This window comes from Pan paniscus, chromosome 4 (assembly GCF_029289425.2).
Source record: "Pan paniscus chromosome 4, NHGRI_mPanPan1-v2.0_pri, whole genome shotgun sequence".
Lineage (NCBI taxonomy): Eukaryota > Metazoa > Chordata > Mammalia > Primates > Hominidae > Pan > Pan paniscus.
Window position 1 is genome coordinate 22,771,179 of NC_073253.2, and position 27,026 is coordinate 22,798,204.

Genomic DNA, 27,026 nt, shown 5'->3' on the forward strand with positions numbered 1-27,026 from the left:
TATTTTTTTCCAAATTAGAAAAAAATTGAGCAATGTTTTTCTTCTCTCTATTCCAGAAAAGATGGAAATACCATTTACTCAAATATATATGCTTAATGTACATTTGTTCCTAAATGACACTATTCTCTTGTTTTAAAAGCCAGTCCTTGTACATATCCTTAAATGGAGGCATGTGTTAGCAAAAGACCAATGGAAAAAATCAGGTGCATATACTTAAGTGAAAAAACTGTCAGAATACATTTCATACTGATAGAAGGTAATACAGATGAGCAAAGGAAAGCCAAGCACCACATGGAGCCCATTTGTTCCTTCAAAGTAAGATGCAGATTTGGACCTTCAGATAAAAATGTACAAGCTGCCAACTTCAGAGGAAAGAATCAAAAAATAAAAAGCAACAATTGAGAATTATACCTTGCATACATAAACACTTAGTGTGCACATGTGTGTTGGTACCTCACAATCATAGAGTATATCTGATGTCAAACCGTATTATCCTAATAGCTGAATTAGAAGATAACTGTTAAAAACTCTGAATTCATAAGGCTTGGCATTCATAAAAAAATTCATAAGGTTCTGCAGAAATCCTGGCATATGCCACATTTAACATTATTTACATTTAATTAGGCAAAATCAAATCCTACAAAGTCAGTTTATTAGATTTCTCCAAGGCCAGTTGTTTATGTAAGTACTGAATCATTAACATGCAGCTTCTTCCATAATTATCAGGCTGTCAGATAAGAAACCTGCTGCCTAGGACAGATAAAGAAACTTGGAGATAGTCACAGATATAAACCCCAATTCACACGACTAGAGCATTTGGAAAAGTCTTACATGAAAATGTGAATTACTTTACGGAGGCAAACTACAGGGACTCAAATGGAGCAGTGAAAACCAAATTAATGTTGCTTTGTTTTCTTCCTCTTTTTTATATGGAGAATTAAGTAGGAAAATCAAATAGTGAAATTATTTATTACATGGAGCATTGTTTTTATTTAAAGAATTATTGCAATGCTGAAAAATGTTTTTTAACATAGATATTTAGATGAAAATGGACCCAAGTTATATTATACTTCCATGGATGATAATGATGGCTTAAAATGTTGCCACCCTGTTATTTTGAGTACTATTCCTAATGTAAGTTTTGGAATGATTTAGAAATAAGCATATCTGCAGGTTTATTGAATTCTTTAATGAGAAGTTAATTATGATGAGTCTATTTTCTATAATGTCTCATTTATGTAAATTCCAAACAATCATGCTTTCAATGACACCATTTTCAGACCTATGTGTTGATTCTCATACAGCTTCTTCCCAATCTCCTTTCTTTATTGCTGATGGACTTCAACCAACTTTCACATCTAATGCTTTCTTCCATACCATTTCAGTCAAACCCAGCTCAGCCCCCTGGGTTCCTCAGACTCTCTTGTCAAGCAGGCCCTCCACTATGTCTTTCTTCTTTGCCTGGTGACAAAAATCGTGCCACTAGAACAAAATCTTCTTTGTTGCTTCACCTTTTCCTATATATCTCCACTTTATTTAGTGTTAAACTCCCTATGGTCCAAGTCATTGAAGCCTTAATTCTATTCTCTTTTACAGAGGATGCAGTCAAACTTTGACCTCTCCAGGGCAACTTGAGCAATATTTTAACAGTTCCTTGAGAGGTTCTAGGGAAGAAAAAGATTATATATCTTAAATAAAACATATCATATACCTCTCTCGCTTAGGGTTTCACAGCGTTAATTAATTAAAAGTGCTGAGAGTACAGAGAAAAAGAAACCTGATTTTCTTTGTTAACCTAATGTTTTCTAATATATTAGAAAATAAAAATTATTTTCATATGATACCTAAGAAAAATTTGGAGAAATGCATTTTAAAATTATTGCTGTTATTGTTTTACACTGTGAATGTTCTCTTTAATAATGACTTTAGGAAATACATCATCTTTTATTTTTTTCCTATGCAGTCCCATCATCATCCCTAATTTTCACATATATTCAAGTTGCTCATGTAGTAATTAAGCCTCACCATATCCCACTCTCTTTAATTCAATTTTTATTTTCATTCTACATCAACTTTCTCAACAGCATGACTACACCCTTTACTTCTCTATCTGAAAATAATACTTTCATTTCCCAATCTCCTTATCTTCAATTCTGATTCCTTTGCCTAACATACCTCCACTCATAATATACAACTGCCAGCACCTTATCTACTTCAGAAACCCTAGGTTTGCAATTCTTCTTAGCTAGCCCAATGCATTCAGTCCTTTCTCACTATGCTGCCAGAGTTGAGCTCTACCATCAGTAATTTTAGGTCTCCCCATCCTCTCTCCTAGGGTGCTATTGTTCCCTTAACTTTTCATGACTAATCTTCAACTCTTCTTTCTTCTGCCACTCTATATTTTTAACTTGCTCCGGCCTCAAATTAATTCTAGAATAATTTAAAGAAACTTCTAGATATGGTCATTTTAACATGACTGCACCAGGTATTACTGGTATAGTAACTTCACAGCATTCAGCAAGATATTAGACATTTGTTATTCTAGTGTTGACTTTGGCTTGCCTGAATAATGGTTTTGGAGGAGAGATTTCCAACTCAAAGATACATCCATCAGAATTCACGAATTAGAGGTACTCCTAGATTAATGAAAGTATCCCTATATCTTCTGGAGATGATTTAAATTACCAGTTTCTCTCAGTTTTCTGAACTTTAATTTGAGAACCAGATTATCTCCCTCTTTGGCTAGAATGAGGAAAGAGAAAAAAAGAGAATAAATTTTAGCATTTTTGAAGGATTGACAGAAACTCAAGACTTAATGAAGATCTGCAGAAATTGATTCGGTAATCAGCGATCAATATATGCACATTAGTCTGAAGGGTAGAAATAATATGTCTCAGAAATAAAAGCAATCAAAGGTAACTTCCCCTAATCTACAATTCTGGCAGCTATTTTTGATATTAACTGTCCTACCGACATGTTACAGAAAAAAATATCTCCCGTTCCTGGTTATCTAGTAGTTAGGATTAAAAAACAATTACCTGCTGGATGTTTTTAGGCTCTCTGACAGGAAGTGCCAGTTTTTGCATACTGTTTCATCCTCTTTCTAACTCTCTGATATTTTCTTCCCATTTACCCCCATAGCATTTCTCCAAGATTCAGGTCTCCTTGTTCGACTCTTCTCACGCTTTCTTTTAGTGATTTTCTTTAGTCTCATGGCTGCAGATAGTATGTTTATCATGATGATTCATAATAAACTGGCCTGGTCACCCCTTCTGGTTCTAGTCTCTGGTTTCCAGATCCAACTCCAGGCTCTAATTCTTACCTCAAGTTAAACAGATCAAAAGCAAGTTCATCTGACCCCAATTTGTCTTTCTTCCCATTATACCTTTCTTCTCATTATCAATGCCATGGTCTTATTTTTGATTCTGATTATCTCATATTTGTGGTATATCAATAACAGCCTAAATAATTACCCCACTCATTCTTTTTATTGTACTCTATCATTTATCACATTGTTTGATTTATCTATCTTAAACATCCCATACCACTTTCCCCCTTGTACATTTTCAAAGATATGGGACATAAAACTAAAGCCTTTAACCCTGCACTTGGCCCTTTGCAATTTGGCTTTCTCCTAAGTTTTCAAATGTATAATCATTGTTCTTTACCCATAGACTTCCTTTCAGCTAATTCCATCTAGTCACTCTCCTTCAACTATGCCTTGCTCATTGCTACCTTCCTATGCCTTTGCTCCTCACTGACCCTGTTCAATAGCCTAGTCCTACCTTTTCTTAAGTTTTTAGCCCAAGCATCAACCACTTCATGAGCCTTCCATGACTTTTCCAGGCCACGGTGGACTCTCATTCTATGAATTCTAAAACATTTATGGCTTATACCATTTGTTCATCATTAAATATACAGGGCTTTTATGGATATTTGTGTTTTCCTTGTATGGATATTTGCATTTTACATATGTGTATATGGTACTTTAAGAATTAATTTGCATTCTCCAAAGCTTCTGCACATGTTAGATATAAAATAAATGTCAGTTAAACAGATGAATAATATTAAATGTCTGCAGATACCTAAATTGGGTCACAAAGGGACTTGTGCAAATTCATAGACAGGTAACATTTAGGACTCTTAGTATTAGTATTAGTGATATTTTAATAAATTATAAACATTTAAAAAATGATAATCCATGTACAGCATAGTAATTCTCAACCTATTTGAGACCAAACTGTAAGGTGACAGGGACTCCACCTTCCTCATCTCTTTTATATCTACCACCTGAAGTGTGAACACTCCATTGCTTAAGCGAAACAGTATTTTTAAGTACTCCACACATTACTGAAACTGAATAAAAAGAACTGCAATTTCACAAAGAAAAATGACCCTGCCATTTTGAACAAAAAATAATAATAATAAGCCTAGAACTTTATCAAAGATGTAAGATAAAAATGTACATTTTTGAAGGAATAGAATAATCTCGTTTAAAACATTGCCTAGGAAGATGAAAATCAATTTTGTTTACTATCAATCAAAAGCTTTTAAAATATAGGCATATTTTAATGCAGTTATCACTGTACTAGAGAAAGGTGATTTTTAAATAATTATACATATAAGGATGCTCATTACAGCACTGTTTATGATAGCCAGAAAAAGGAAACATCATAATATCTGGTGATAGAAAATGCATTACATGTTAAGGTACGTGTATACATCAGCACAAAATTGACATATGATCATATGTCATATTAAAGTCATTCTACTCTGATCATGGATTATTTGTATAATTTAAAAAATCAACTCCATCTAACACTGTGACAAGGAAAAAATTATGTCATGATTTGGAGATAGCAGTTGATAAGTGTTTAAGGAAAAGAATTAATAATTTCTTTTCATTTTTATTTTAATATTGGCCTACATATAATATTTCAATTTATACTTTCTATTTATAAATCATTAAATACCTTATAAAATATACCTAATTTGCTGAACATCCATTAAGTTCTAAAGTAAGGTTAATATATAAAATACAATATAAATGTTTTTAATTGGAATTATATTTCTTCTTAGAGAATATAATGCAGGTGCACTACATTCCATTTAGGGATCAAGGGATTAAAGGTTTAAATAATTTAATTGTATATAACCCAGATAAATACATTATCAAGTCATAGTGGCAACACTGACTCTACCCAAAAAGATTACTTAAATAAATTTATTTAGGAGTAGGAATCATCCATTGATTAAAAAAAAAGGCATCTTTTTTTGGTTTGATATTTTGTAAGTTGTACACACAAGTAAAATTGTTAATTATTATCATGATTATGGTAATAGTAGTAGCAGTATTTTGTACTTACTACAATGTAGCTAAATATCATCTTTCAATAGAAATATTCTCATCTTAAAAATTAATATTATTTATGATGATTTTAAAATTCATATTATTTATGATGTTTCCTGCTTTTGGCTATTATAAACAGTACTGTAATTAACATCCTTATATGTAAAATTATTAAAAGTCAACTATTTCCTTATTTTCTAGTAAGGTAATCACTGCATTAAAATGTACATGTATATCTACACACAGACACATGCATATATATATATATATATATATATATATTTTAGTTTAATTTAATTTTATTTTATTTTAAGTTCTGGGATACATGTGCATGACCTGCACATTTGTTACATAGGTAAACATGTGCTATGGTGGTCTGCTGCACCTATCAACCCATCACCTAGGTATTAAGCCTCACATGCATTTATTTATCCTGATACTCTCCTCCGACTGTGCTCCCCCTATGCAGGCCCCAGTGTGTGTTGTTCCCCTCCCTGTGTCCATGTGTTCTCATTGTTTAGCTCTCACTTATAAGTGAGAACATGGGGTGTTTGGTTTTCTCTTCCTGCATTAGTTTGCTGAGGATAATGGCCTCCAGCTCCATCCATATCCTGCAAAGGATATGATCTCGTTCCTTTTTATGGCTGCATAGTATTCCATGGTATATATTTACCACATTTTCTTCATCCAGTCTATCACTGATGGGCATTTGAGCTGGTTCTATGTCTTTACTATTATTAATAGTGCTGCAATGAAGATATGTGTGCATGTATCTTTATAATAGAATGATTTATATTCCTTTTGTATATACCTGATAATGGGATTGCTGGGTCAAATAGTATTTCTGGTTCCAGGTCTTTGAGGAATAGCCACACTCTTTCACAATTGTTGAACTAATTCACATTCCCACCAACAGTATAAAAGTGTTCCTATTTCTCCATAGCCTCACCAGCATCTGTTGTTTCTTGACTTTGTAATAATTGCCATTCTAACAAGCATGAGATGGTATCTCATTGTGGTTTTGATTTGCATTTCTCTAATGATCAGTAATGTTGAGCTTTTTTTCATGTGTTTGTTAGGCACATAAATGTCTTCTTTTGAGAAGTGTCTGTTCATGTCCTTTGCCCACTTTTTAATGGTTTTTTTTCTTGTAAAAAATACCCATATTTTACAAGGTAGTAAATAGAATTGATTTTCATCTTCCTAGGCAATGTTGTAATCAAGACTATTTGATACATTCAAAAATGTATGTTTTATCTAATATCATTATTTTTGACAATTATTTATTAACATTGATGATAAATAGTATTGTGTTAATATATTATTTATTATGATTAGTATATATTAATTTACAAATACCATTAATGTTATTTATAATACAATTAATATTTTTTATAATGAAAAATATTTATATTATTTATGATGAACATATCTATATTACTTTCAGTTAAGTAACATAGATAACTATTGTCTTTACATAGTTATCATCAATACAACAGTTTTATAAATCAGAAAAATGGCACAGTCTTGTTAGTACTTTGGTTTGTTGATTAGCAAATAAAAATATGTGCTAAGGCTTAAATTTCTTTTTTAACCAAAGAATTTACTTTATTATTTTCGGTAGTCAAAATCTTAAGTACAATCGGTTGTAATTTGAGCAAATTAATGCTAAAAATGCTTTCAAGTACTTACTGCATCATCTTAGGTTCTCTATATGTTTATGTCTGATGAACAAAGGAAAAATGTGTTTTTTTAAGAACAGTTTTTGGCAAAGTGTTGTTTCTGAATTGACTACATCAGAATCACACAGGTGTTTGTGTAAAAAAAGTTGTTGCTTCTTGAGCAATGTCCGAAGAATGGAAAAATAATCTGTATTGTAGGACTCAGATATCTGAATCTTTGACAAGCTTCCCAGATGACCCATGGTCCACAGTCAAGTCTGAGAATTAGTGCCCAAGAAGGTACTCTTACAGGGCACCCAATTAGGATCTCAGAAGCTGGTTGTAAAATGTAAAATAAATAAATGTGAATTTTAAGAATTTAGGAGAGTCTTGAGAAAATGTCTGTTTATAAATAAAAGAACTCACCAGAAGGAGGCTTCCAAGAATCTAATAACCCCGATGACTTCCTGCCTTTCTTTTTGTACCAGAAAATGGTAGAAGTAGAAAATAGCTTGTAGCCTCCCACATCAATACATTATCTAAGCACAATCTTTCATTGAAAGCCTTCATTGCCTCATGCAGAGAACTTTGCTACTACTATGCTCTGCCCTAAAGGTATAACAGAATATTATCAGTTTTAACCTGCAGGGCTGCCAACATTCCTGACTTTTCAGATCTCAAGGGATGGGAAAGAGTAAATGGATAACTTTAGATTACATTATAAAGCAATTATTGTTTTAACCTAAGAATTGTATTTCACTATCTTGGCTGTGAATTATAAAACAAACTCTTTTTAAAAGTAGTAGAAATTACTTCTACTGCTAAGTTACTTTTTCAATTATTTTAATCTTTTAGAATTATTTTATTAATACTCATGCTATAGTTTAATATAGAGTTACAGAACAGAAATTCTTTTTTTTTTTTTCAAGAACCAAACAACAAGCAGCAAAAGGGAGTGAAAGATTGGAGCTTACGGTAAGAAGACAAATACAGGTATACAGTTGACTGGGAAGGCTTAAGGGAACCCAAGCCAGTACTCTCTCCATCTTTTATTTTTGCATCTCCCTGGCCAATTACTTCTCTCCTTTTGCAGACTGGCTTTTTCTCCTTGTCCAGTTTTACATAGTGACAATTATAGTCAGTAACAGATTTGGAAAGTAACTGGTGGCTGTTTTCTTTTTCTCTCTGAATTAGACAATATTTTGTCATAAGTGATAGCCCCACACAAGGGGTAAATAACCATTAAGGTGTTGGAGGTTTGGGAGAGGGACTCGGACTTGCCAATATTGGTTCTAGTACCATCCTTGGATGTGTAATTAGGAGGGTACAAACAGCGAATGGAGTGAGGGATGGAGATGGAAAGTGAGGATCACACTGTATAAACATGATTGCAGGACATCCTGAGGTTTAGGAGAAAGGGGCAATGACAAAAGAAAAGGAATTATTGTGAAGCCCCTATAACAGAGTTGATGTATTTATCAAGAAGCCTGATGACCAGAAAGCATAAAAAATCTAAAGTGGCTTGACCTGTGATGTATGAACAAGAGGCTTTTTACTCATTTATAGATTTTGTCTAAATTATACAAAGAGATCCTTAAAAGACAGCACAACATAACATTATTAATAGGAAACTTTTGTTTTGTCTGCTATAAGCCAGGTGCCTTATATACACTATTTTATTTGTTTCCTGCAACTGAATGACCATCCCCATTTTACAGATTAAAACATTTATGTTCAGGTGCTACATAAGCAATGAGAGATGAACCTAGGCATCTAAACCGGGTCTGCAGAGCTAAAAAGCCATGCTTACCCCACTACAAGATTTAGATTTTCTGAGTTTGAGACTGCATTCCAAACCAAGCTAACATTTCAATAATAAAAACCATTAGTCACTATACATATAAAATAAATGATAAGAAAATAGGGTACAAAATATGATGGAATCATTGTTTTCTTCGCCCCAAAAAACCCTCTACGTTTTAGAGAAAAACTTCTAAAAATAAGGTCCATATAACCATCTCCTCCCCTGCTCATTTACCTGGATCACTGATGTAGGGGAATATTGTTTATTTTGCGAAAGAAGAGATAAGGGAAATATTCTCCAACTTCTTTGAGGGATAAAGCTGGTATTTTGAGAAGTAGATTTGTATGTTGCTTTGCAACATTCAATGGCCTAAAAGAATGTAGTGTCCTGAAGTACTTTCTCTACTTGACTAACTTAGGTACTAGGAAAATTTGTCTTCATTTGTATCTGTACTCTGAGAGTGGGATGTGTTGGGTACCAATTTTCCAGGCTGCTATTTTCGGAACATATGGGCAAAGCTGAAATATATGAACATATGTATGTATGTTTGTGTACGTATATGAGCATGTATATTTGTATAAGCAACCACATTTTTATTCTCCCCCTCATCCTCCCTCCCTCTTCTACATTTGGAAGATATTTGAAATATGGAACATGTGTTTGGTGGGCAGGCAGTTGTATTATTTTATAATGATCCACAATCGTGTATGTGTGTGTGTGTGTTTCCCTTAACAAATCTGCAAACAATTAATGTATTCTGTAGCTAAAAATTATTCCTTAGGAATTATTCCCATTTTCTTTGTGAGAACACATTATATGTCCTTCCATGAGGGCAGAGATCATATGTTACAAACTTGTTAAGAAGATTTGAGTTTAAATTATTGCATATGCACCAGTCGAATAAGAATTTGCCAGAATTTAAAAACGTACAAATGTTAATAATTATGATAACTGGCAGTATTATTTTAAGACATTCAGTGTAAAAGCACAGACTGTAGCAATGGGTTTTGTGCATGTGTGAATAAGCATGTGTCTGTGAGATATCATCTATAAGAGTAAAGAGAGTCTGTGATGTGAGTTGTTCCACAGGCAGACATTTTTTGTTTGACAAATTTTGGTGGAATTAATAATTTTCTTAACCTTTTAAATACTCAGTTATATTTATAATATGTAATATTTGACAGTGTATCCAAATATCAATAGGTTATAAAATTACACAATTTACTCTTCTCTAGTAATGGGTGCGTTCTTCAAAATGATCCATAGTTTACTATGCCTTCCTTTTCCTATTTCGTTTCTCGGTCCTTTGCTTTTAAAATAAATACATTAAAATGGCTAAAAATATGGTTTATTTTTGTAATTTTAAGTCTGGATGGTTCATTTAAAGTCTCCATATCTCAAAAAAAAGTCAAATTTCACCATTAACCATTTTAGAAAATAGAAATCTATTATAAAAAAAATACATTAGAAAGAACAAAATTTTACTCCACAACTACTTATTAGAAGCTGTTGATATTATGTGTTCATTTAAACATTTTATGGCATTGCAGGTATCTTATATGATGTAAACAATTTGCCCTCTGAACTAGGGCTCTTCATGTTTGAAAATACTGAGGGAATAGATTTCTGGCTTAATCTCTGACTTAATAATGTTCACATTACCTCACTTTTCTATATTCAGAATATAGCTGTTTTCCAAATATGAACTAGGACATACAATGCAGTATGTATAGTGTATATGCATGCTTCAAAGAATAATAGCTATTTGTTTCTCATGTATGTTGGAAAACCAAGGCAAAGAAATAAAAATAAACACGCAGTGTAGTCCTTCACTTAGCACATCTCTGCATGCTGAAGGTGTTTAGCTGAAGCTATTTTACTCAAAGATCCCTTTCCCTTTCAATAAGTCAACACATTCTTGATCAGGATTTATCCAATCTCAATTATTGTTTTATCCTTTGAAAAAATTAATCTGCATCTTTTAAAAACAGCAATCAAAACAAGATTAGTATATTTTTAATGCAGAAGTAGCATACATGTCAGCCTGTTACCCAATTTCTATGGTTCCTATTACAGTTCTCTTATTACAGGCTCACAAGCACTGTTTTCCTAAAAGCACCTTTCAAGTCCCCTGCCTTTCACTGAAATGTGGCTGCTACTGTGTACTTATTTTAAAAATGGCTTGACAGAATTGCTAATGTTCTCATTCCTTCAGGATATTTCCTAATACTTGTAGCCTTTTCATGTTTCTAATTAGGCCAGTAATGGTCCCTGAAGTTAAACCAATTAAAATTATTTACTGTGACACACAGTGTGGAGATAATTATCTGATATCTGAATCCAACTTCTGCTTACTTCGCAACATTACTTAATAGAAAACAGAGAAACGGATGCCCATGCTTTCATTTTACTTGTCTACCAAATGTGTTTGCCCTATAGCAAACTGTTTAAATAAAGCATTAAAATCTTTGTGGTGCTAATCAAAATGTTTAAAATCCACTCACACTCCCTTTATAGTTCTGAAAAGCATATAAAAACTCCTACACATTACCTTTTACATTACAGTTGCTGACCAATGTAGTATTATAGCCACATTATATACAGATAATGCAGCTTTTGCATTTTCTACCAGGCTTACTTTTCTCTATTCCTCCACTCGTTTCATCTAATTATTATTTTTTCCTTTTTAGCATTTCTCTTTTTCTTTGCTTTGCTTTTTTTCTTTGTTTTGTTTCTCCATGCTTTGTTTCAGATTATGTGATTCACTACAAGGGGCACAAAATGAATGCACTTTGAAATATATGTTTCATATGAACAGGAGGTAATTCTGTATAGTCTAAACAGTTATTAAGCATCAAACAAGTGAGATTTATAATCATTTTATTCTTTGCATAGGGTTGGGGTTTTGGAAATTTGAAGGTTTACAAAGAAGATTTTAATCGACAGCAGAAGTTTTAGCAAAGTTTAGTTCATATTTAATGCAAAGCAAAATCCTGCTAGGAAAAAAAACAGAGCAAGTAAATCACGTCATAAAGCAATGCTTTTCATTAAAAGTTGGCTGCCATCATGTAGAGAATTTGGATAAATGTAAAGACTGAGCCTGTAAGTTAGGCTTGCATATGCTGTAGTTAAATGCCAAAGTGCAGTCTCATAAAGAATTATAGCTTAGACACTTTGAGAACATTTAGCCCATAATCCCAATGCAAATTATTCTAAGAGAAAATTGAGTTTCATGCCAAAATGCTACCTTGAGACTGGTAATGTACAGTTGGACATTTAGCCTGATCTTAGGATGGATTCCTTTACTGTTTCCTGCTTTTTTTCCCCAAATATTCATGAACATCAGTACAGATACGGTACAGACCATTTTCCAAGTCACCATGTGACTAACTGGAGGCCCCTGGCAGTTTATAATGACTTTAATTTGGAGAAACAAACTGCAACAGGGAGAATTTGGGCATGCCATTCAATTCAGAACCATAGCCCAAGAGCTTGGTTTTCAGGAATTTCCAGTCCAGGCTTTGGATCCTGTTTGAGAATTCCTGCTTATGAGGGATAATCTGAGATGCCCAGTAACTTTCCCCTGCAGATAGTAAGGGAAATGTTTGCCTGTATAGTGATATGCTTGAAAAGGCATGAGGTCAGTGGAGTGCCAGGAAAAGTACTAGAGACTGTTTAGAGAGACCTTGAGACCACTCAGATGTGGGATGCAATTCTTTGTAGAAGCTCTCCTTCCTCTGGCACTGCATTTAATCTTAGCAGAACTAATGTGTTCTTGGTGGTTTATGATTTAAAAACTCTGTGCTTCTTTTTCTCCTATACCACGTATTTTGCACATACTTTCATTAATACAACAAGCTTATTGCATTCTAATTATTTGTCTATGTTGGTGATATGGTTTGGATTTGTGTCCCCACCCAAATCTTATGTGGAATTGGAGGAGGGGCCTAGTGGGAGGTGACTGAAGCATGGGGGCCAATTTCCCCCTTGCCGTTTTTGTTATAGTGAGTGAGTTCTCACAAGATCTGATGGTTCAAAAGTGTGTGGCACTTTCCCCTTGGCTCGCTCTTTCTCCTGTTCCATCATGATAATACGTGCTTGGTTCCTTTTCACCTTTATGATTGTAAGTTTCCGGAGGCCTCTCAGTCATGCTTCCTGTTAAGCCTGCAGAACTGTGAGTCAATTAAACCTTTTTTCTTCATAAATTATCCAGTCTCAGGTAGTTCTTTATAGCAGTGTGAGAACTGACTAATACAGTTGGTAAATAGATCTTAAATTTAACTACAATCAAAAGCATTTCTTCAAAATTAGTGATTTTTGGAATAGATGAGGGTATGGATAATTAATTTTAAAAACACTTAAAAGATCAGCAAAAGATAGATACTCCAACTATTTTTACTAATCTAAACTTTGCTATCTTTTAAATTTTTATGTATGCACAATATTTTATGTTAATTTATTTGATACCATATGTACTGTATCAATATTATCTTTGTTTTCTCAACTATTTCAGGATTGTGGTCCAAGTAGCCATGGCTTAGAAAGCATTTAACACAGAGAAGTTTACATAATAAATATTCAGTTGTTAAATTTTATATATAATTGAAGAGCTATGGATTTTGTGCTGTGAATACAAGTGCTTAGGGATAAATGGGATGCAGGAATAAATAAAATGACTGAGTCCCTCTCCTCAGGATTAAAGTCTGAGAGAAAGAGAAGAGACAATAAGCATATTAATAAATAAGATTATATCAGGCACAAATAAATGCAAAGAAAAAGATAAAGCAGGATAGTGAAGTAGTTACCAATGATAGGAGTTGATATTTCATTCACTATGGCAGTTGGTGCCAAACTATAAGAGAAAGTCTTGTGCCAAGGTCTGGAGAACAGAATGAACTTGGATTGTCTGGGCAGTATCACTGAAGGGAAAAGAAAAAGAGGCAAGAAAAAGGATTTGAGTTTAGAGATATAGGCAATATCCAGATCATAAAGTATTTATGGATTATGCTAAGGCCTTGAAATCTTATATTGATGTTAGGCTGCAATTGGAAGCCACTAGAGGATTTTAAGCATGGAAGTGAAACAATCTGAATTTACTTTTAGAGAAAACATGAAGCTCCTAAAGGTTAAGTAATACATAGCCTTTCAATGTTGAGCAAAATGATGAAAATTACTGAGTGAAAAGTTTTAATGTTTGAAAAAGAAAATGACTATAATAGATTACTTAATAATTTAAAAAAGCAACTACATCTGTGTACAAATAACTCTATTAGTTTGCTAGTGCTGCCATAATACACTAGGTGTCTTAAATAACAGAAAGTTATTGTCGTACAATTCTGAAGGTTAGAAGTCTGAAATCAAGGTGTTGGCAGGGTTGGTTCTGCTATGGACTGAAAAATTGTATCCACCCAAAAGGCGTAAGTTGAAGCCATAACCCCTCATGTGATGGTATTGGAGGTGGGCCTTTGGGAGGTAATTAGGTTTAGATGAGATTGCAAGGGTGAAACCCCCATGGTAGAATTGGTGTCTTTATGAGAAATGTCAGAGACCAGACAGAGCTTGCTCTCTCTCCACCATAGTAGGACACAGTGAAAAGGTGCCTGTCTGTAAGACAGGAAGAGGGCACTCGCCAAAACCTAATCATACTGGAACCCTGATCTTGAACTTCTCCAAAACTGTGAGGATTGCATTTCTATATGATATTTTGTTATAGCAGCCAGAGCAGACTAAAACTGATTCCTTCTGAGAGCTATAAGGGGAGAATCTGTTCCAGGCCTCTCTCCTTGGCTTGTAGAAGGCTGTCTTTATTTTCACATGGACTTCTCTTTGTAAACATGCCTAGATCCAAATTTCCCCTTTTTTTGTAGGACAACAGCCCTATTGGAATTGAGGCTCACTCCACTTCAGTATGACCTCATCTTAACTGATCACATTTGCAGCAAATTTATTTCCAAATAAGGTCCTATACTCAGAGGTACTGAAGATTAATACTCCATCCTGTGAATTTGGGGGGGATGCAATTCAATTCATAACAATAACTGTTTTATTAAACAAGCTGAAATTATTAAAGTACAAGTAGTAAAAAAAAAAAAAAAGAATTCTATGTTAACAACCCTTTAAAGTTACTCTGCAGAATATTTCTTCCTTACTGCATAGATGAAATCTTGATCAGATTCTCTAATCTGGCCTTTTTTTTTTCTAGTTCATGTGATTTTTTCATCTCAAGAATAGCATTATTTTAAAAATTAAAATTTCTACCTCGTGGCATAATTGCATAATTTCTTATATGTGCAATGTAAAATTTCTTCCTTCTTACCTAATTATCTCTTTAGCTGAGGAAGCCTAGAGGATTTTGCTCCTAGGAGAAGGAGGGTATAGTCAGACATTCTGACTTTCCTAGCTCCAACTCCTACTCTCCCCGTTCGGTTGCCTGATTTCTGATCCCTTCCGAAAGGTGGAGAGAGTGATTTAGGGGAAAGGGTCTTATTAGAGACCGCAACTGTGTACGAGGCTAGGGAGATGTTTAAAACTGGCTTTGATATTTTGGGCTACTTTTGTAGGTTAAAAAACAAAGTTGGCTGGGCGCTGTGGCTCATGCCTGTAATCCCAGCACTTTGGGAGGTCGAGGCGGGCGGATCGCGAGGTCAGGAGATCGAGACCATCCTGGCTAACATGGTGAAACCCCGTCTCTACTAAAAAATACAAAAAAATAGCCGGGCGTGGTGGCGGGCGCCTGTCATCCCAGCTACGTGGGAGGCTGAGGCAGGAGAATGGCGTGAACCCGGGAGGCGAAGCTTGCAGTGAGCCGAGATTGTGCCACTGTACTCTAGCCTGGGCAGCAGAGCGAGACTCCATCTCAAAAAGACTCCATCTCAAAAAGCAAACAAACAAACAAAAAACAAAGTTATTGGAACTTCCCACTGCAACACCATGGTAAAGGGAAATGGGGTGATTTACTCTCTTAGGACACTGGCACTCAGTTCCTATGTGCTTTCTATCCAGACCATTTTTGTCAAGGCCATTTCCCCTTTACATGGCTGTCTTGAGCAGAGTCCTACCTCAGATGGCTCTAGGCTTTTGTGTTAATTCATTCTTGTGTTGTTGTAAAGGAATACCTGAGGTTCGGTAATTTATAATGAAAAGAGGTTTTATATTGGCTCATGGTTCTGCAGGCTTCACGTGAAGCATAGTGCTGGCATCTGTTCCTGGTGAGGGCCTCAGGAAGCTTACACTCATGGCAGAAGGCAGAGGGGAAGACAAGGCATCACATGGCAAGAGCAGGAGCAAGAGAGATGGGGGAGGAGCCAGGCTTTTTTTAAAAAAACAACTGATTTGCATGTGAAGGAAAAGAGCAAGAAGTGCCTTATTACCATGGTGAGGGAACCAAGTCCTTCATGGGGGATCTGCCCAACCCCTGTAACCGAAACACCTCTCACTAGCTCCCACTTCCAACATTGGAAGTTTCAATATGAGATTTGGAGGAAATAAATATCCAACCCGTAGCAGCTTTCTCTTGTAGTCAACTTTCAAGGCTCTTGAACCACATGCATTTTCTCTGCCATGTGACACTAGGACAGTTTGCTTCCGGTGAATCTCACCATATGTCAGCTAAGAGCCATGTTGCCCTTTTTGTTTTGATTTCCTAAATGAGAATCAGAGACTAGACTACCATATCCCTAATTCTAGTGCTCACAACACCAGTTATCTGAGTAACCCCCTTAAAGCCTTCTCTGTGGTCTTTAATTTAGAAAAATGCAGCCTTTACAAATTTCTCATGGGAAGGGCTTGGATTACTATTTAGAAGAGAGGAGGATGGGAAACTTTTACAACATTCTCAGATTTTGTTTTGGAAAAATGTTTCTCTTCCTGGTGCTGTTTGATTTCAACATTTTATTATTTGCTTACAGGTGTTGCATGAAGGGTCCCCTCATCACATTTAGGGAGCTCTTCTTTACAGGCCTGGCATGCAGACGAGATGACACCAATTCTTTTGTTGTGAAACTTCATGGTCTCACTTGAAATAAAGGAGTCCCATTTTGCCATGTGACATGTTCCCATGTTACTCATGTGACAGTGAAGTTCAGGTTATAGGAGGAAAGGAATCAGCTAGAGTCACACACAAAGTACTTTTGGTTCATGGAGGTCCTTCTGCCTGCATTTGAAGAAGTCACCAATAAGATGATTTTCTGGTGTATGTCTATCCGTAATTAATAGAAGCATCAGATTTGTTTTGATTCCCTCTAGAGATACATTTACCTCAAATATTCTGATAATACTCTTAAAATCAGGGGATCTTCTCTAGCACACAGGTGATATATTGCTCCAGATCTTCGTCCACGAGCTTTGGGAAGGCTTAAGGGGAATGCAGAATGTCTCTCAACATATTTTTGGTGCTCTGCTCACATGCCCTTTCCTGGCTGGCTCCCCACCCACTACTGGAGTGCTGGAGCTAATCACTTTCACCTGTGGTCCCTGGAGACTTGCCTTTGCCTCACCATAGCCAGCTCACTGGAGATGGCTGGGAAATTAAACTCTCTACCCAGGGAAAGCCAATAAATACTAGGGTAGAAAAGCCTGGCCTTTCTACTTCAGGACCCATAAGCTTGCTGTGTCATTATACTGGGCTCCTCTTGCTGTTGAAGCCATTGTTAGACTTTACCTGAGACCATAACTTGCTTCACTTCCCCTTTCCTTTCCCTGTTCCTCCTTCTTACTGAGAGATTTTTCCTGAAAACACATTTCTCCTGAATGGGGAGATTTTAACCTACTTATTCTGTTTATATAGTAGCTAAAATTTCTAGTTCTCTTTGGATTCAAATGTAATGTCTAATTTTCTAAGAATGTGTCTATTTCACCAAATTTAATGACAAATATTTTTATGATATTCTTCTATGCTATTAATCTCTACTGAACCTGCAATTATGTTTCCTGTTTCACTCTGAAAATTATTTTTACCTATATTTATTCCCTTCGTTACAGAGGTTTTTGTGTTTTATTCTCTTTTTCTAAGAAGTGGTTTTGGCTTTATTAACTTTAATATTAGATATCTATTTCCTTAATATCTTTTCTTTATTATTTGTTTTCCTTTGCTTTTTTTGCATTTATTCTTACTTTTTCTAACTTGTTACCTGTTTTATTTTCACGATCATTTGTATTAACATAAATACTTAAGCAAATACATTTCCATATCTGAACTGGTTTTTATGCTTCCAACAAGTGTTAGGTATAATTTTCTTCTTTTTCACTTCTGAGTATTTTCTAGTTTTCATTATAATTTTCTTTGATACATAAGTTGTTTTTTTATTTCATTTCTAACATATTTTGAGTCATTGATTTCTTATGTAATATTTTAGAGGTCAGAGAATACAGTCTATACAGTATCAATTTTTTCGATTTTCTTTAGAACTGCTATTGGCCTAGTATATGATAAATTCCTATAAATCTTTCCTATACCTTGGGGGTGGAAGTGTATTCTCCAGTTGTTGCTCTTGCAAGAAGTTATTATATTTAGGTTCATTGATCTGTATGGTGTTGTTTCTTTTAGATCTGTTTGAGTGTTTGCCTGTTCAATCTATCACTGAGAGAGATATGTTAATATCCCTCTTTATCATGTTGGATTTAGCAGTTCTTTCCCAACAGTTTTATTGATTTTTGCTTTATGTATTTTGAATCTGAATTTTAGGTTAACCCTGGTTTAAGAATTATTGTACCATCCTGGTTAATTAAAAGTTTTGGGCTAGGCGCAGTGGCTCACTCCTGTAATCCCAGCACTTTGGGAGGCCGAGGCAGGCGGATCACGAGGTCAGGAGATCAAGACCATCCTGGCTAACACAGTGAAACGCAGTCTCCACTAAAAATACAAAAAATTAGCCAGGCGTGGTGGTGGGCACCTGTAGTCCCAGCTACTCGGGACGCTGAGGTAGGAGAAAGGTGTGAACACGGGAGGTGAAGCTTGCAGTGAGCCGAGATCCCACCACTGCAGCCTGGGCAACAGAGCGAGACTCCGTCCCCCCCAAAAAAAAGTCTTGACAGCGCATTATTGCTGTCCTTACCACCAATGCTTATTTTTTCCTCAGTTTGTTTTGGCCTTTGATTGATATACCAAAATCTCACAAATCACCACTAAACATACAGCTATCTTCACTCTCCTTTAGTTGCTATTTGCTTAATATATCTTTTTTCCATCCATTTTGCTTATCTTCTGTAGCCTAATGTTTTAGATTTGTCTTTTTCAATCAACATATTTACTTTACTCATTTTGGCAAACAATTTTTATGACTTCCCTCAGATAGTAAAATATTGAAATTGGAGTACAAATAAGCCAAGAAAAGAGAGTGGTTCTCAGTCCTGCGACATTTGAATAGGTTAACACACCTAGAATGCATTCCACTCTTTACCTTGCTCTTTTCTTTTGCACTTACTGTTTGTACTAACTATTCTTTCTTGCCAGAAGTGCTTTTTGATGGTTGCTTTCTTTGTCCTCAGATATGAGCTTAAATGTCACTTTCTTAGTCATCTTCTTTGACTACATTATAGAAAATGGGTTTCCACATGTATTCTCTTAGTACCTCATTTTTTACCACCACCAATTACCTTCTGTATTAATTTCATCTATTCATTCATATAGCATTTAGAGTGAACACACTCCAAGTTCCACAAAAGCGGGTCTTTTTATCTTTCTTGTTATCCATTGCAGTCATAGTACCTAGTAGAGATCTTGACACACAGTAGGCACTCAATAAATATTGGCTAAAAATGAAATAAGTCATATTTAAAGAAAAGATAACTATTTTAAAAAGAAGTCAGTACCTTGGGAAATACTGAAAATGAGAATCATAAGCACAGATTGGCAATGCTCCCCTCACCCAAAATTTTCCAGGGTACGAGGTCAGTCTAGCCAACCGAGACTGAGAATATCGGCCCCAGGCAAATTTATTCTCCCTCTGCCACTTCCTTGCTTTGTGATCCTGAGCAAGTTAATTAACTCATCTGGGCTAGTTTCTTCATTATAGAGATAATAATAGAACTTCTTACAAGGATTTTTATAAAGATTAAATGAACTAATTCATATAAAGTACTTTAACAGTGGTTGGCACATAGGAAGTATTCCATAAGTCTTAGCTACTAATATTATTAAACTCATCTCTATTGAGAGATGGATACATTATCATGCTCTACTAGCATGATGATGTTAAAACATTGAATCAATCTAATTCCCACTTGCTTTGATTCCATATTCACAAAATAATTTCCCAGTGATTGTTTTGCTTCACTTTTTATCTGCAGGTAGGGGAAGAACTGTCTGGCCCCTTGCTTCAGATATATGACTGTCAGTTTCATTGTAAATTCACAAAGTAATATTATGATGAATTGACTCATAAATCTGTCCATAAGGGGAAATTATCTGGGCAGACATCTAAACATAGAATATGCTGGTTCCCTGTGTCAGTTATTTTTTGTTAACTAATTAATATGAGGCTTTATTCATAGCCACATGAACTTTAAACATAAGTAAATCCGAAATTATTAATCTGCTTTGTAGATGTTGAGAAAAGTAGGTTGAACTACAGATTGGTGACTTTCTGGACAATGAAAGTAACTGTCTTAGGAGAGAGTGGGCAGCCTTATCCTAGGCAGACAGAATATGATCTATTTACGCTGTCATATGCAGAGCTTTTTGCTCATTTTCAATTTTAGAATTTATGCTAGTATCTTTGTTTTATAGATGGTGATCAGAAAGTAAAATAAATTGCCTAAGGTCTCAAGAGCATAAGTGGCAGAGCCTATATTCACACTCCACTCACCAATAGCAAAAGCTCCTCACTGTATAAAATTAGTTCCAGTAATAGTAAATAGAAGGTTGATCAGAAAAAAAACTCCCTTTAATGATAAGAAAGTAATTTAAAATATTTGTTTAATAGTGATAACTTTATTTTAAAAATCTTTGCAAAGTCAAAAGAATGTTTAAAAATATCCAAGTAGATGAACAATACAAGTAGGCTGAAATGCCAGGAGAGAATTCTATAGTGAAGAATAATGCATAGTAATATCGACAAAAGGAAAGAACCACAAATAGATTTTTAAAATTGCTGAGCAATCTGGAAAACAGTAATAATAATAATGACAAATAAAGCTCAAGGACAGTGATAGAAAAAGTAAATATTTACCTGAATGTGATTTGGAAAGAAAAGCCAACATTTTTAAGAAGACTTATATAAAAAGGCTAACGCTAGAAATAAATTTGTCTGGGTGCAGTGGCTCATGCCTATAATCCCAGTACTTTGGGAGGCTGAGGCGGAGGGATTGCTTTGAGCTCAGGAGTTCGAGACCAGCTTGGGCAACATGGCAAAACCTCGTCTGTAAATACACACACACACACACACACACACACACACACACACACACACACACACTATTCGGGTGTGGTGGTGCATGCCTGTGGTCCCAGCCACTCGGGAGGCTGAGGCTGGAGAATCACTTGAGCCCTGGAGGCAGAGGTTGCAGTGAGCCGAGATCGCACCATTGCACTGCAGCATGGGTGACAGTGAGACCCTGTCTCAAAATAAATAAATAAAATAAAATAAAAACAAATTTGAAGAAATTTTTATAGTACCCCTAAGACTTTTTTTTTTCAATTCTACTACTGTTCTGCTTCAATTTTTTCCTTCACAGCACTATTGCTGTTTTTTTCTCTTCTAGTCATAGATCTTCTAGCAAATGCTAGAGGTGCAGTCAAAATAGTCCACCAATATCAACCCCATTAGAAGACCATCTACTCTGCTCATTCCTTTATTTCTCACTACCTGTGTCCTTATATTACACTGTGTGCCTTCATAGTTAAGATATTCATCAAATTTTTCCTTGTGAGCTTGTCTTTCAGCTCTATAAAACGATTTTTTAACATAGCTTATTTTTATATTTTAGTGTCTTTTTATAGTTTAAATAGATACTTAAATAGAATTTTCCACAATAGGATTACTGCATTTCATGTAGAATTTTCAGTTTGTTTAAGACTAGATTCTTGGCCCTAATATGGTTAAAGAAATTGAATTATATACAAATGTTAAGGGAGAAAAACCTACCAATATGTGCTTAAGTAATTGCCAAGGAAGGCAAAAAAGTGAAGATCGTAGCAGTAGAAAGAGCATTTTCAAAAATACGGACTGGTACCTAGTTCTAAGACTTTGGGCAAATGTTTCAACAGTTTCTGAGTAGCAAAATGGTGTAAATAATGCTGAATTCATACATATGATCCCCTAGATGTACGAGAATTTTTGCTTTATAAACAAACATTTTTGAGTAGAGCAATTGTTTCTTACTACTTTTCTGATTTCCATTGTCTTAATCAGATTGTACCTCTTCTATAAAGACATATTTCCCCATAAGAATTCTCTTTTATGAAGTTTTTAGTGAATATTCTTTTAAAAGGGTCCTACTCTACTGAGAACAATAGGAAAATGTGAAATTTAGATGGCACAGATTTAGAAGAAGTAATAAATATGGTCTCTAAGATACAACCTAAGAAACAAAAAGCTCTATTTTCTACCATTATACCAATTAAATGACAAAGACAATCACTACAATATAGTAATTTTAGGTAATATTTCAAAAAGTATATACACTGTATTAAACTTATTCAGTCTATAAAAGTTTTTAAAATATGCTTTCCATAGTACTACTAAATGGAATGCATTGCACTGATAAAAGTTATACAGTTCTGTAGGTAGTCTGTCAATGTAAGCAAATGACAAGTGATTCCAGTCCTAATGTCAGCCTGCTAATCACCACAGCTAATCAGACCTGGCATTCTCATGGTTCAGTGGCCAGCAATGGAGTAAATGGCCAGTCCTTGGCATTAAGGAGTTAAATACTCCTTAGTCCACACTTTGAAAAGTTTTGCTCCATGCCCTTTTAGACAATGACTAGCTGTTAAGCTCAAAACTAATTAACATTTCAAAAACTAGTGTTAATCAGTATTAGGAAGACTCTAGGGAAACACTTCCCTGCAGAGACCCTTTTCTTCCTTTGCTTTAAAGCAATAACTTGTAAAATATTACTTTAATTTTAAGTTGTGTTTGGCACATAGTAAACAAACCTGAAAAAAATGTAAACTAAAAGAAATGGAACCCAGGTTGGGTTCCTTATTTCCTATTCTCTTGAATAGAGGCAACCTCTATTTCCCTGATTTTACTTACCTATAGAAACCAATTCTAATAAGTACAATAATCTCGCTCTTAAATATGGGTCCATAAACTCATACCCATAGAATGTAACAGTGGGTTCAGCTTAATTCCTTACAGTATTACTCTATCACTGCTGTTACCTGCAGATTTAGTAATAGGGCTGTAAGAATGTCAAGTTCTATAAGATTAATTTAATCTGACTTAAAAATTAGTATTTAGACTCAAAAACAGTTTTTGTGACCAAAATTCCTGCCCACTCCTTTATTTTACACATGCAAGAACTGAGGCCCAAGATCAGAGAAGTAGCTATGGATAGACATCAGTTTTGAAAATCTACTCTCTGCTCTCCTCAGTGATGAGTATTTGATCAAATGATAGTAATTGTGTGTTTAAAATTCTAGTTTCATTTAGTTGGGTATGTAAGTAGCAGTAAACCACTATTTTCCTAAGAATATATATGTAAAATATTTTTAAAGATTTTTTTTCCATAGACATGTTCAGAAGGTAACATGTTTCCTTGCTAGATGCAGTTTTGTGTAACACTTTTAATAAGGACTTGGTGGCATATTGGATTACATATGGACTCTGGGCTTATGTTCTTGATCCTCCATGTGATAGCCATGTGTCCTTGCAGCCAAGGTCGTCCTGCTGTTTTGTTTTCACATCTGAAAAAAAGGTAGATAATAATAATACTTACCTGATGCTCACTGTGAGGCTGAAAGGAAATAGTATACATAGTCTTACTGGGCACATAATAAAAGTTTAATAAAGTACTAAAATAGATAAAAAGGTATTTAGATGGCAAGAAGGTCAGGACCAGGTGGAAAAATCAGCTCATATCATGGAACATTGAAGTACTATAAGATGCCTCTGAAACCATGGATACATTTGTGGGGGTACTTTTCCTTTTGTGGTAGTTTTATCAAAGAAGCTGCATGTGACAATATAGATATGAAGTGATGTGTTCCTTGTTACCTTGCCTTTAAAAAATGAAATAAGTGGTTCCAGAGAGTTCATGGGAAAAAAAATAATCTGAGAAAGGACCTCATACCTGTGAAGATTTCAAATAGTCACAGTGAGAGCGATGGAAGTCATCACCGACGTTTTTTTTTTTTTTAACCTTACAGGTTGCATCTCACAAGCTGAGTAACAAATATAATCTTGAAGCCTATAATGATTTGAGGTTGTGGGGAAAACGATACTGAAGACTTCTCCTTTGGTTGGCACAATGTGCTCATCTAAAAGCCCTCTATGAATTGTCTTTCTTCCTGGCAGTCCAAGGCTCTGCATTGCCTTAATGTAACCTTGAGAGCTTTGCAATAGATTTTTACACTTAATGACATGCAGTCCAACCAGCTTACAAGAACATATGGTTTGGCCACCAAAGCTGAGACAACTTTTCTCCTAAATTGAACTCATTACTAACAAAGGAAGTAGTGTTCTATGGATTTAAGTGTAGCTAAGAAAAACTGAGATTTTCCTCAACCACTGTTTAAAGATATTTTGCCAGCCATTTTAAACCCAGTCTTAAAATGATAAAGGTGGAAGAAGGAATAGTGACACTGCCCTTCATACCTCTTTTTCTTAATTCTAGTAATTATACTCTTGTAATTACAAAACAACAAAAATTGCAAGACAGTGCTCCGTTCTGTCTTCACGTTGAGTTTTTTGAGGCTTCAAACCCCACGGACCTCATCTACCCTGGAGGCTCCAGGGTCCAGTGTGCATGTGTGCCACACAGTAGGAACTCTGTAAATATTTATGGTTTCTGTTCACTTCATTCATTTATTCTATCTAAGAACATACAGGGTAGATCTGCTTCCTATGTGTGTAATAACTGGAAGGTCAGGAAAGACTGGGAATAGAGGAGGAAGACCGTCTTTCAACTTGAAAAGCTTACCTAATTCCAAAGTTTTGTGACTTTTGGGTAAACTTGCCTCCTGATGTTTAGGCAATAGGCAAAAACTGGCTAAGAAAGGATTATTTAGGAGGCAGAAAGGGCTGTAGAAAAATTCCAAAACCAAGAATTAAAGCATAAGAACCAATAGTAAAGAATGGATGATGGATGGCCTGTTGTATACAATTCTGTGTACATTTATTTAAAAAACATTCAAGTTGAATAAAATTGATTTTTTAAACACAAAAAGCAACTATGTATGTCAAGAATATCTATTGGGTGAAAGCAAATTACGAACATTTCTTGCAAAATATATGGTGTGTATAATATCATAGGTTATTAGAAAGCATGGTTTTATATGTACAGGAAAATAATGAATGCACCAAATGTTCAATAATGTTTATCTCAATGGAAAGAGTTGATATCTAAGGGAGGAGGGACTTTTTCTTTCTTTCTTTCTTTTATGAGATGCAGTCTCGCTCTGTCACCAGGCTGGAGTAGAGTGGTGCAGTCTTGGCTCATTGCAACCTCTGCCTCCTGGGTTCAAGCAACTCTCCTGCCTCAGCCTCCCCAGTAGCTGGGATTACAGGCGCGTGCCACCACGCCCAGCTAATTTTTGTATTTTTAGTAGAGACGGGGTTTCACCATGTTGGCCAGGATGGTCTCGATCTCTTGACCTCATTATCTGCCCACCTCGGCCTCCCAATGTGCTGGGATTACAGGCATGAGCCACTGCGCCTGGCCCTGGACTTCTTCTATAGAATGCCTACTTATAATGTATGAAACTCAGCAGCAACTATGGTTTACACTTCTAATAAGATAGTAGTGAAGAGCACAAACTCTGTATTTGGATTTTTTGGGATCTTCTGATTACTAGTTAGTAGTTAATATCTGCATGCTTCTGTTTCCTCATCTGTAAAATGATGATAATAATAATTCTAACCTTATAGAATTTTGAAGGTTACATGGGATAAAATATATAAAATTTATCCAGTGGTGACTGGAAGGTAGGAATATTCAGTAAATATTCCTTCAATGGAATATTATTTATTATTAGTAATATCATTTTTGTTACTAACCAGGAAAAGCAGAAACATTTTAAAAGACTAAAAATACACTTGGAAAGGATCTGATTAAAAACATTAATTTTAAAATTACTTTGTGTAACGTCTATTAGATCTAGGTCTGCATAACCTCTCCCTAGTAAGAGCTTCCTTGACCATTTTTTCAAAGTGTGTCCCCTAGTTTTTCATCCCAACATCAGATTCATTTTCTTCTTTACGTGTCTCATTTGATCATTAACTACGTATGTGTTTATTTATTTGTTCATCTGCTACCTTCTTTGGGAAAGTGTTAATCCCATCAGGCAGTAACAACATTGCACAGCAACACCATATAGCTCTGTATACTCAGTCTTAACACAGGGTCCAGCCATACTACATAGACCATTAATATTTGGGTCAATGCTCTTTGGCTTCATGTGACATGCACCCAGTTCCAATTTTCAAAAGAGAAGGATCTGTTGGCTTGGGCAACCAACCATGGAAAAATATGAGTATAGTAGGCTTCCCTGCAGTCTAGATTCAGGGACCCCACAGTGTCCATATGCTGTCCCTCTTTCTCTTTACCTCTTTTCACCTTTTGAAGGCTTGTTGTGTTGCAGAGGCCATGATTGCTGACAAGCCTGAGACCACATCCCCATAGCTTGTCCAAAGAGAAATAGAGAACTTGACACTAGCTAATCCTGGGTCACATGTACAATTCTTGGTGGGAGTGGGAGTGTCCAGACTATTACCCCCTGAACCCAAGGAACCCAATGCTGTTAACAGATTTTTTTTTAAAGGAATGCTAGAAAGAAAGGGAAAAAATTTACTTTCAATGAAGTCTGTTATGTAAGACAGTATAGTTGCTTTCAGACTTCATAAGCTGGAAGTACTTTCAAAGATTTTTCTTAAGAAATAAAATTTAAATATAAATCTCAGGCCACATTTACGTAATCTAAACAAAAGATTTTATGCAGGTGGTAGAGATGAACATAAACCATTGATATCGCCAGCCTACTTCTCCATTGTGGCAGGAGAGCAATTGCTGAATGCAGAAATTCAGACCTAATTGTCGGGGGCCAGGGTAA

The 27,026-nt window shown here is 35.2% G+C and overlaps 2 long non-coding RNA genes across 2 annotated transcripts in view; one reads left to right on the top strand and one right to left on the bottom strand.

Annotated features, from left to right (window-relative positions):
* LOC134730424 (uncharacterized) overlaps positions 1 to 27,026 on the top strand; it is a 365,450-nt gene that overhangs the window by 72,622 nt on the left and 265,802 nt on the right. The gene's annotated exons all lie outside the window — the stretch shown is intronic.
* The window catches only part of LOC117980239 (uncharacterized), a 32,869-nt gene continuing 29,402 nt past the window's right edge, over positions 23,560 to 27,026 (bottom strand). The window contains exon 3 of the long non-coding RNA XR_004671464.2: positions 23,560 to 23,663. This is a non-coding gene — a long non-coding RNA (uncharacterized LOC117980239). The remainder of the gene's footprint in view (positions 23,664 to 27,026) is intronic.